The following is a 12512-nucleotide window of genomic DNA, read 5'->3' on the forward strand; positions in this document are numbered from 1 at the left end:
AGGGGATATATTATGACTGCCCTCCAAAAGACTCAACAAGCAGCTGAAAGAGTCAGATGCAGATATCTACACCCAACCAATGAACAGAAGCAGCTGACCCCTGTTGTTGAATTAGGGAAGACTGAAAGAAGTGGAGGAGAAGGGCTACTCTGTAGGAGGACCAGCAGTCTTAATTAACCTGGAACTCTGAGATCTTTCAAACACTGGACCACCAAACAGACAGCATACACCAGTTGATATGAGGCCCCTAACACACATACAGTAGAGGACTTCCAGATCTGTGTTCATTCAGAGATGATGCCCCTAACCCTCAAGAGACTGGAAGCCCAGAGAGTTTAGAGGTCAGGTGGGGTAAGGGTTGGGGAAGAGGTATGGGATATGGAGATGGGGTGGGTGGGGAGGGGCAGGAATGGAATATGAAGTGTAAAAAATGAATTACAAATAAAATTAAATTTAAAAAAAAAATCTATGATAAATCACAAATACATCAGGTGGACATTCACAGCTAAAATTACATTGCCAAAGAAAAACTGCATATTTTAGAGAATTTTACAAGTCTCTAGAAATCCCCTAGAGAGATAGTACTCCTTTCTGAAAGTTCAATAAGCTCACTTAATATGTAAAATGTTTTAAAAGAAGAAATGCATTGACTACTGTCCCTTAACCCTCCTGAATGCAAAGATCTTCCCAGAACTGGGAGGAAGGCATCTCCAGGGCATCTCCAGCACCCCCTCAAGAGTGGTCAGTGCCACAGCGCCCAATACACAAGGACATATCCCAACATAAATGTAATCAATGGTCGTTTAATGAGATGAAAATCCAAGTCAAATTTGTGAGCATCGCATAGTAACAAACCACAGCTTAGCGTTATTGTGAAAACCATGAGATGGGAATCGAAAGCCGGGTGGAGACTGTGTAAACTGGAAATGTCCCCCACAGATCATGCGTTGTAGGGTCAGTCGCCAGCTGACTAGAACTGAAGACTCTAATCTCACTTCTGGAGTAATCACTGACAGCATCCTGGGAAGCTGTAGAACCTCAGAGGGTGGAGTCAGCTTAGAGGGTGTGGGTCACTGGGCAGACACCCTGCAACTGTATCTCTTGTCCCAGCTCTTTCTCTTCTGCTGCTTCCTGGCCACCCTGAGCCACTCTGCTCTATCACATCCCTACCTGCCATAATGTCCTTCCTCATCCCAGTCCTGAGGCAATGGAGACAGCTGACCAGGGACCAAAAAACGGCTGAGCAAAAGTAAACTCTTATTCTCTTAAGAAGGCCATGCCAGATGTTTTATCGAAATGAAAAGGCTGACACAGAGGCCTCTCTAAACACGGACTTTCTCATCCTTAAGAAGAGCTTAGGCTGCTATCTATCTCCATGTGCTCTGTATCCAGAAGGAACAGTAAAGAGTATAGACACTGAGGACAATATCCTGTCTCTAAAGCTGCATATTAAATAACTGAAGATGCTGTTATTTAAAATAGACCTATAAGACAGCTGTCATGGCTCAGCAGAAAAAGGCACTTACAGCCAGAACTGAGGGACATAAACTCGATCCCAGAACCTACGCTGTGAAAGGAGAAATTCAAATTGTCCTCTGAATTTACACACACAGACACACACACACACACGTAATTATAAGCATGCATGTGAGAGCAATTGTAAGAAAAAATTAAATAAAATTACAATTTATCCTTCCCTTTGTAAAGTTAAAAAGTTTACTGTCAGTTTCTCCAATTTTCTCTCTTACTATGAGACAAGACAATTACAGAGTTTGCCTTAAACTGAAGCCTGTCTGCTTCACACTGAGATTTGCCTTGTCTGTGGCCAAAGCATAAAAGGAGACTCAAGAACGCTGTGCAGGAACACAGCCTCCATCTCAAAAAGCCCATGGGTAGCTACAAGAAGACCACAAGATGAGAATGCAGACTAAGTGGGGAATCTCCCATTCAGGGTAAGCTGCTTTTATCATGAGGGAAAGGAAGAAGCCATCTCAACAAGTAGCAGACACCTCTAAGCCCTACCTTTTGCTCACTGAGCTGGGGCCTGCCTTCTGATCAATCGCAGCTTGTGATGCCTTTCCACACACCATGTGCCCTCCCCTTCCGCTTTTGTACCAGTCTATCCTGCTTCTACTGATGGTTGCTGTGTGTGATTCTTCCTTTTATCTGCAACAGCAGGTGCCTTGATTAGGAAGTCAATAGAGCTAGCTTTCCTCCTTGCTTGAGGTATAGAGAAAGCAGGAGTCAGTCAGGAACATCTCTTTTCAGAGGAGCTCAAAGGAGGACCATGTGCCCTTCCACACCTCAGGTTGGACCACAACTCCCAAAGAAGGCCAGTGTCTCTGGAGAGGCCACATGGCAGAGCAAAGCCTTTTTCACATCACAAGGATGTGGTGGGAACCCAGACAGTCTAGCCACTATCCACCAGGTCAGAGAAAATGTCCCCCTCTATCTTTTGATCAAGGTGAACAAATGTATTTTTTCTGGAAAAGAGAGAGAAGAGCATTGATATGATTTTGGAAATCCTTAAGGAATAAAATCAACTCAGCAGCAGAGAGGATTCTACAAATCAGATGACAAAGCTGAGATGTCATTGCAAACTGGCTGAGAGCCAAGAGGAAAGTGTATCAGGGATTCTGTTGCCCCTTCCCAGTCTTAGACAAGAACAGCACTGGATCTGAAGTTGCATTCAGTGGAGACTGTGACAGAAACAGTTTTGACAAACCTCTGAAGGTTAGCTTCTGCCTCTGCAGGCAGCAAGTCTAACACGGGAAGTCCTGTAGCCCCTTTTCGGTCCTTGCTTATCAAAGGGACCTGATGCTCCTGGTTCTCTGTTCTAACACTGTACAGATGTTGATCATCACCTGGAATGAATGTAATAAGACTTAAAGGAGCAATGAGCCAGACTGCACGGTGGGCTGTGAAGATGGGACCTGGATTTGAGAGGAAGATAGTCTCCTCCAGTCTGCCTGTGGAAGACAATCCCCTTCTGCTGCCTTTGGATCAAGATGTAGAACTCTCAGCTCCTTCTCTAGCACCATGTCTGCCTGGATGCTGCCATGCTTCTCCCCATGATGATAATGGACTGAACCTCTGAAACTGTAAGGCAGCCCCAATTAAATGTTTGCCTTCATAAGAGTTGCCTTGGTTATGATACCTCTTCACGGCCGTAAAACCCAATCTAAGACACTGTTGTAAGAGAAATGGTGCAGCTGCCTCTGTATAAACACACAGGGGCCACAAAGGCATCTCCAGCAGGAGGACCTAGTTGAGGACTGCCTGAGAGACCAAGGATTGCTGATACAGACAACGCCAGCCAATCAGAAACTGCTGTTTAGAAAAGATGCTTTCTTGGGACCAATAGGGGTGGAGCGTATTAAAGGAGCCTGCAGCAGCATTCAGAGCAGCTTGCTTCTCCCTTGCACCCAGAGTCTATGTCATTGATTTTGCACCACCTCAACTCCAAGCCCCAAGGCCAGGTAGGGTCAGGCGGTGAACTAGAAGAGTGGCGAGCCCATGGCTGGATATTCAGTGCTCAAAAAGTTTACTTTAATCACTTTTATATGGAGTACATGTTCTCTGTGAGATCAGAACCATCACTCATACCTGATTCTCCTTTGCACATTTCTAACGCCCATTTAGCTAGCTCTGATGATATCTACGTTTGAAGTTACAGCATCTCCCGGGATCTTCCCTAGTCTTCAAGAACAGAAAAATGTAAGACATTCTGATGCAGGGTGGCAACATCTTAAGTAACCACTTTCCCTCTCTGTGTGGAAGTCTCAGCTTTCACTGCATCTAGAAAATGAAGAAAGGCATAAAAACAGCCGGCAGGAGGAGGGAAGCAGTGTGGGGTTATGAAGAGTAAGCCATTGCAACAACTAGAGGTCCGAGAAAGGAAAACAGAGGTGAGATGTATGGCCAAAGGCACTTAGAGAAAGGATTTGTGATTTTACCAAAGACCTCATGCTGCCGTGCTGATTCTCGCCTAAAAACTGGAGGGAGATGGGCGCAGAATAAAGAGCTGTAGAAAGCGTTATAGTCTGTCAGATTTCTAAATTAAGACCGATTCTAAAGGCTACACAAGTAGTTTCCGCATCAGCCAAAACTATGCTTGCCTGCCTCTTCCAGTGGAACAGATCAAAGGCTGGATGGTGTTTAGTTATGCAAATCACCAGAGAAGCCTGGAAAGAGCTGGCTACACAGCCTTCCTGCGCCAAGAGACTTTTGCTTAATTGGTAAGGAGAGGTGTGGATATCGGCTAAGTCTTCTCGATCTGAAATGAGGCTCCCGGCATTGAAAGTGAGGAAGAGCACAGGCAACTGCTTCCTTAGTTTGTTTTGTTTTTTTTTTTTAACTAAAATCTGAATCAACGTTGGAAAATTGCCCCCAAATTGTCCGTAGCTCTTTTTCCTTTAATAGATTTTTATTGAGCACATACAGCACAGAATTATTTCAGACCAGTATTTAGAGTTTCACACCATCTAGATATAGAAACTTCCTAACAGCTTGAAAATAAAGGAAAAACCGGTGTACAATAAGCCAAACCAACTCACTGAGTCCACTAAATGCTGTAACAGGGGCAAAGAGGGAGATAAAGAAATACCCTTGTGGGGAAAGCCTTAAATTTGCTGTCGGTAGGGCGCCCTCTGCTGTTTAAGAAAATATAGACACGGTGAAGAGAAGACCTTGAAGACTCACTTCCAACAGTGACAAAATCTAATCTTGAGATGAATTGGTCCCTCGTAAAACAGCAGCTGGGCCTAACAGTCATAGAACAAAACAAAACAAAAAAGTACTCCCGCTCCATGGGCTTCATTCCAAAACAATCCCGAGATATGATTATGTACAGTTGAAGCCACAGGATCATTACAGTGGCCCTGAAAGTAGTCTCCACCCCCTCCGCTTAGGTGTTATGCGCGCCTGTTTACTCTGGTCACGTGATCTGACGCTTTCGCCTTTGTCTTCTTTCAAAAGTGAGAGAAAGGAAGTCCTCTTACCTCAGACATAATAAAGATTTTGAGCTTGCTGCTGAACATAACAGCTCTGGATGCTTGCTTGCTTTCCTCGGAAATCATAAAACATTTAGGGACTCCTGGGGCAAGCTCATCATAAAATATTCAGCAGCATCTGGTCATATTATTTACTGACAGAGTAGACCCAGAAAATATGTGCCTGAATTGCAGGCTGCCCTGCGTCACGTGGACCATTAGGCTGTGCTGTGACTGGAAGGAGCTAGTTTATGGTCCTTGGACTGACTCTCTCTCTCTCTCTCTCTCTCTCTCTCTCTCTCTCTCTCTCTCTCTCTCTCTCTCTCTCTCTCTCTCTCCCTCCCTCTCTCCCTCTCCTCCTCCCCCTCCCTCTCCCCCGCCCCCTCCCCCTCGTGTGTGCACACAGAAACACAGAGTGTAATACCTAAGCAGAGAGGGTGGAGACAATTTCAGAGTCACTGTGGCTTGAATTGGATGTAATCAATCCTGGAAACTGCGATTGATGTCTCTGGATTGTTTTGGAATGAAGCCCTTTCCAGATTGATCTATGAAGCGGGAGTACTTTTTTTATGACTGTTAAACCCAGCTGTTGGCTTCTGAGGAACCAATTCATCTCAAGATTAGATTCTGTCAGTAAGAAGGGTGAATCTTTCTGCTCCCTGTCTATTTCTGACCGCATCTGTGCCCTGTTCCCCCTCCCTGTGTGTATGTCTGTCTGTCTGCATGTCTGTCTTTGAGTATGTGTCTGTCTGTCTTTGTGTGTGTGTGTGTGTGTGTGTGTGTGTGTGTGTAAGTGTATGAATACACAAGTGTAAACACAGAAACAACATTTAAGCAAAGGGAGTGGGAGACTAATTTCAAATTCTATGTGTGTGTATGTGTGTATTGATATGTATGTGTAATACACACACCCTCAGGTTTCAACTGCTTTGTCCCCAAAACTGACAGAATGTCATAGAAAGGTTTTTCAGGCAGTCCTTTAGAAAGTGCCTAGCCATCACCTTCTGTGTCAGGTCCTTGCTGGCCTCTGCCACAAGATAATACTAGCAGTTCTGCAGCAGAGATTTTATATGAGATGGGCTGGGGATGGGGAGAGACTAGGTGGTCACTTGACAATAAGTAGAGACAGACACTAAAGTCCTGTCTAATATAGTTCCTCAGCTGCCGGCCACATGACTCTCAGTGCCCACCCTAGAAGGGGCATGCTTATTCTGAAACAGTCCCTCACAGAACGTGGCCCATTCCCTTTGAGAATAACCACCTAAGGAGCTTGTTAAACAGAGGGGTACGCATCTGGTTCATTTGAGACAGTCACTTTACACCCAGTATCTCGGCTACTTAGTTAATCTCCTTTCTCTCTTAGAAGTGCACTAGTGTAGGGTGTAAATCACATGCTCACCTCATACACAACCCCTTCCAGAGTCACTGTGACTTCAACACTCACTAACAAAGGTGACCACAATGTCCTCACAGAGGACTTTAGTGGAGTAGGAGGCCTGCCCGCAGCCTACATGAACCGGGTATTCCTGAAAGGCAGGCTGGGGCTAAAAGAGAAACTAGAAGGTGAGAAAAGAATGATGAGGCCAAGACAAATTTTTCTCTGATCAAGGCCTTCAAGTTTACTAAGAGACTGTGCTTATAAGGGGGAAGGCCCATCCCCCCACCCCCCAGCCCCCACCCCACCCCCCATCGCCAGTCCATCCATGGTGCCATCAGCACTTGGTCACCAGGCTGTTGCTTATAAAGGAATGTCTCAGGAAGACAGGTTCAGCCTCTTGGCAGGTAGCAGAATCTCAGGGCAGTTGACACTTCAAAAGAAGCCCGCCAAGTCCGAAAGCTGCACCGCAGGTGGCCCCACCTCAGTGGCTACAAGCTCTGTACCAGCCAGCTTCAGGCTGGGGGAGGCTACACTTTAGAGTTTCTAGAATCTTCCTAACAATTCTCCTCAACTATTTTGAGATTCCTGGTTGGAATGTCACAAGGCAACAGCCAGTATTGGAAGCTGATCTGCTGATTGATATGAGCAGCAGATTCTCTCATGGGAAGCCTCCTCCATATCAGAGTACACCATCCGTGGGTGAAGCCCAACACACAGGAGCGTCTGCACTGCTCCCGACTCTGCATACAGAAGGGGACAGTCCCACATACCTCCTTGTGCCTTACACAGGCAGGAGTCTCAGAAGCAGAGCCAAATAGTTCCAAGAGGCCTTTCTTGCAAAACTTCTCATTTCTTATTGTCCCTATTTGGAATACCACAAAATGACAGCCAATCAACCAGACACAAGTTATAGGTATTCCTTAGGCCCATCACATTAGGGGAGTATTGTGTTTTTTTTTTTTCTTTTTAACGTCAATCTAACATGTTGAATTAGATTTCATATCAAATCAGCGATGTGCTGAAAAAGCCAGATGTTAAACTCTTCAGGAATGTTGTGAGTGGATGTTAGATACAGCTGTTGGTAAAGCTTGGATTGTGTAAGTTCTGTTAAAGAGCATAACTTACATGCTTCGTGTACTTTACATGCATAAAATAATACATAAACAGAATACATAAATTTTGTTAAAGACAGAGGCAAGAATTAGATATCAGTGATGATTATACAACTGGGTAAATATGCAAAATCCACTAACTGTTCAGGGAGAATGTATGAAAAAATTATAACAAATCGTAACTCAATACAACTTTAAAATTTGTAAGGCATCTCTTTCTTATTACTTTAGAAGTTACTGTGACGTTACTTACCTCTATTGTGGTTCGAGGTGTGAATACTGTCTAGTGGAAGGTTGCTCTGCGTCTCTGCCCACATACCATCCTACTGGCGAGAAGTGGGCAGCACAGAGCTAAGTATTACCAGATCAAGGCTTGGAGCACTCTTAGGGAGGTGTTCTGTGTTGTTGTGTTTATGTATGTGAATATTTGCCTGCTTGTCTATATGTGCAACTGTAAGGTTCCATGATTTGCTAGGAATGATACCCCAAACTCAAATAGTATGCAAAAGCAAAGAGCATTTATTCTGCAGAGAACATTCTGCGTATGTCAGGATGGAAGAGAGAGGTGTGGACTTTGCAAGGTCAGTTTAAAGCCTGTTAGGGTGGGAGTGGATGGCTTTTACCTTTCTTCCCTTTGATTGGTTGGCTCTATCTCCAGGGCTACGGTGCCTTTGTGATTGGTTACGGCTCTGGGGGATTTGGGGGACTTTTGCTGATTAGCTACACTTGGCTTGATCTAGATGGTGGGCAGCTTTTACAGCTCCTGATTGGGTGCCTGTGAGATTAGCTCAGATCAGGTGGTGGGGCAGCTTTCTGATTGGCTGCCTGTGAGGAATTTTTTTTTCCTGGAATTTACTTGGTTTTGGACTTTTCCAGTTCTGGGAAACAGCGAGGTAGGCCCGGTCTCCCAAACTGCCGGTTCGCAGCCTGTGATGGAGTCAGTCTGGCTCTGGCTGACTCTGTCCTCTCACAACATTTGCATGCCTGGTACCCACAGAGGCCATAAGAAGGTGACAAGACCTCTAGAACTGGAGTTATAGACAATTGTGAGCCACCATGTGAGTGCTGGGAACTGGACCTGGGTCTTAAGCAAGAGTGGCAAGTACTCTCAATTGCCGGGCGGGCGTCTCTCCGTCCCTTTGTTCTCTGATTGTGGCTGTCTAGACTTAGCAGTGCGGGGGTGTTAATAACACCTGCTAAACTTGAAGGGATCTCAGGCCTCCAGTGTTAACTAGCACAGAAAACTGAAGAGCTGTTCTTGCAGTACTTGAAAGCTATTATCCATCTCAGAAGAAAGGAGGTTGCGGGGCCATTCATAACCAAGTGTAGTTACATGAAGGCTGCTTAGTGTTTTCATTTATCAAACTGAAAACAGAACAACCAAGACCTGTGCCGGAGCTACACCCACCATCAAGTTTCTGTTCACATCAGGGTATGCAGCCCTGTCGTTGCTGACAGAACTGTAAAAGCTGACAGTGGATCTAAGAATGTTAATGTCACATAGGGTATTAGGTATTTTGAGAGTAAATTATACCTTGTACCCTTTATATCAGTAAAATGTATATATTGCATATATGTATGTACATGCACACACAACCATTGTTACACACTTACCAGGCACATCTTTGTTAAAGGTCTTCATCGCCAGGCTTCCTTTTAGGATAGGTCCAATAATATTGCCTGTGTGCCCACCTGGTAGCTGTAGCTAACTGTAGCCGTAGTAAAGTCTTATCTCCCTCTGGAGGGAACCTGGTCTCCAGCATAGGCCCTACCGCCTTCTGCCATCTCCCAGTGCCCCTCATGTTCTGAGCCCTTCCTAACTGCTGTTAGCTTCTGAGCTTAAGGCCCATCTTGAAGACCCTCTCCATAGGTACAGAAATTCTGACTGGAAGACTGGAATCAGCACAGTCCTGCTGTAGTATGCTGACTGAATGCCTCTAAATATACTCACCACTCTGTCCCCACTCCTCTGACAATTGTTCATATGGGGGATCCAGTGGTGCAGCTGTGTTTATCCCTGGGGAATGAAGCATGATGGGTTATCTTCATGAACCTGATGTGATCACAAGATCCCTCAGACTGGGAGGAGAGAGACTCAGAGTTAAAAAGAACCAAGGTTAAGACAGAAGTGGAACTGGGGGTGGTATACTCTAAAGATGGAGGAAGAGGCTGTGAGACAAGAATGCCATCCCCTTCAAGAAGGTAAAGAGGCAAAAGCTCACCCTGTTCTGGAATCCCCAGAGAAATACAGCTTTCTTTACACTGAGTTTAGCCCCCTTAAGACTCATTTAATATCTCCAGACCTGTAAGATAATTGTGATAATACACTGTGTTGTGCTAAGTCATGTTTCCACCCATTTGTCAGAGAAGCAATGGGAAATAACCACCCTTCTAATAGCCTTTTGTCCACATTCTCATCTCCCTTTATCATCAGCCACATCCCCACCTGAACTTGGTAACCAGGATCTTACTGTGATCTTGCTTAGAAATTTGATGTCCGTTGCATAATGATTGAAAGACCAAGCGGGACTCTGAATCTGGAAAAGGCACCACCTCTCCAACTTACCATCACATATGTGGCATCTCATTCTCACACAGAAGGAAACGGGTACCGGGGTTACCCAAACTTCAGTCTAACATATCAGTACCTCATCCTTCTTCGGGCTATCCCAGTTCCAACTCTCACCATTTGCCAACACAATTTGGATTCTCCATCTCCTTTCCAATATTTCCAGGCCAACCAACTCTCCAGCCAAGCCTTTGGCACTACAATCTCCTAGCTTTGTTTCAAAACTCCATCTAAATGTTCCTTGCCATGGTAGCTTTATGGACTGGTAACAAAAAAGTAAAATGATCCTTGGTCCATCCCCAGAACCTCTCCCTACTCCATGAATACTCCCCCTAATCCATTTCTCTGGCAACTTCTCAGCTCAGCTACAAAAATGCTCAAGTGTTTAGAGACCATGAAAATGAAGCATTGTTGGAGTGCATCCTCTTTGTAAGCCAAAGTAAGGTTAGAACATTGAGGGACTTTAGCAGAACTATGGACTATGATAGATTATGTCTTTGTTCTTGTTTTGGGGTGTGATGGGTCTACATGCTGGACTCTTAGATAAGAGTGGTGTCTTGGTACCTCTAGTATTGTGCCAGTTATGCTAAGGTCTAGCAGGGCTTAGCACAGTTACAGCTGCTAGAAAAAAAAGGATTAAAAGGATGGACGGGGTTGCATGTATAGCTCATGTTGTATTTCTACTGAGCACCAGTGTACCAGGCCCTGCTATCAAAGTGATCAGCAACTGAGTATTGAAAGCAGAATATTGGGATCTAACTCGGTCCTACAAAATTAGAACATGCAACCTGACAACATCCATAGATATCTTCTGTGTATACTAACACTTGAAAAGTGCAGTTCAGGGAATAAATATTTTTGACTAATTGTGACATCATGATGCTCTGTTGTGTCATCACAGTAGTGTTTGATATCATCACAATGCTGCACTGAACCATCACTGTGGCAAATTGTATCACAATGATCCACTGAACAGTTCTAGGGCTGCATTGTGTTACTACAAGGCTCCATTGTGTTACTATAATGCTGAACTGGGATATCACAGTACTTCACTATTCTACCACAGCGTTGCCCTGCCTTCACTCAACACCCATGTGACAGCACAATGATCCAATGTAACATCATAATGACCCACTGGGACAGTACAAGGACCCATTAGGTCATCACATTGCTGCATTATGACACCACATTGCTGCATTGTGACATCACATTGCCCCACTGTACCATAATAATACTCCATTATGATGTCACTATGCCACTTTGTGACTTCACAGTGCTTCCCTGTGTCCTCACAGTTGTGGACTCACAATGCTTCCCTGTTTCAGGAAAGTGCAGGATTGTGACACCACTGTGCTATATTGTATTATAACTGTGCTTCCTTGTGCCCTCACGGTGATTAGTGACATCACCATTCTCCATGTGCTATCACATGCCTCATTGAGCTGTGACAATGACTTTTTTGCCATAACACTACTCCATTGAGTCATCTCAAAGCTGTGTTGAAATGTTACATTGCTTCATTGAGCCAACATGCTGACTTGTGACATGACAATGCTAAAATGTGCCACCAACACACTTCACTACACCAGCACAATTCTGAATTGTGTCACCCCATCACTCTATTGTGTTATCAAAATGAAGCTTATGCTATCACAGTCCTGAAATGTGAGATCACAGTGATTGAAATCGGTCATCCCGATGTTGAAATGTGTCATTATGAGGCTCAGCTGTGACATTCCTATGTTCCACTGTACCATCAACATGCATCATTGGGGCCATTGCAATGCGGATTTGTGACATCAAATGCCCTACTGTTCCTTAACAAGGCACTTTTAGCTATCACGATGCTCCATACTGATACAAAAATGACCCATTGTGACATAACAAAACTATGTCCCAACATCACAAAGCTCTAAAGCATCAACCCAACACTGAACTACAATATGACAGGGTTGCAATGTGGTAGCACAATGCTGAACTGTAGTACCTCAGTGTTGGTTTGTGATACCGCAATGCTGCAATGAGTTAATACAATATTTCCTTGACAATGCTGAATTGTGGCATCACAATTAGGAATTCTATCATCATAAGGCGTCATTTCAACAGAACTATGCTCCATTTTACTGTCACAATTCTAGACTATAACTTCACAATGCTGCAGGTGACAGATGAGGCTTCATTATGTCATTCCAATACTGAATCATGTCATTGAAAGTTTGAATTGTGACAACAGAACCCATTGTACAAACACAATGATGTATTGTAATATCATGATGCTAATTTGTAATGTCACAATGATAATTTCTGAGATCACAGTGGACCACTGTATGATCGTAATGACACATTGAGAAACCACAAGGGTCTGTTATGCCATCAAACTGCTTCACTGTGACATCATAATGCTCCACTGTGTTGATAGCACGCTTCTTTGTGATCCTTCATTATATCCTCACAATTGTGAA

The 12512-nt window shown here is 44.3% G+C and overlaps 1 pseudogene; it reads right to left on the bottom strand.

Annotated features, from left to right (window-relative positions):
- LOC147004322 (ATP synthase F(0) complex subunit g, mitochondrial pseudogene) overlaps positions 1-12512 on the bottom strand; it is a 134901-nt pseudogene that overhangs the window by 19871 nt on the left and 102518 nt on the right.

This window comes from Mus caroli, unplaced genomic scaffold (genome assembly GCF_978045245.1).
Source record: "Mus caroli unplaced genomic scaffold, Mus_caroli_1 scaffold_6, whole genome shotgun sequence".
In the NCBI taxonomy this organism is placed as follows: Eukaryota; Metazoa; Chordata; class Mammalia; order Rodentia; family Muridae; genus Mus; species Mus caroli.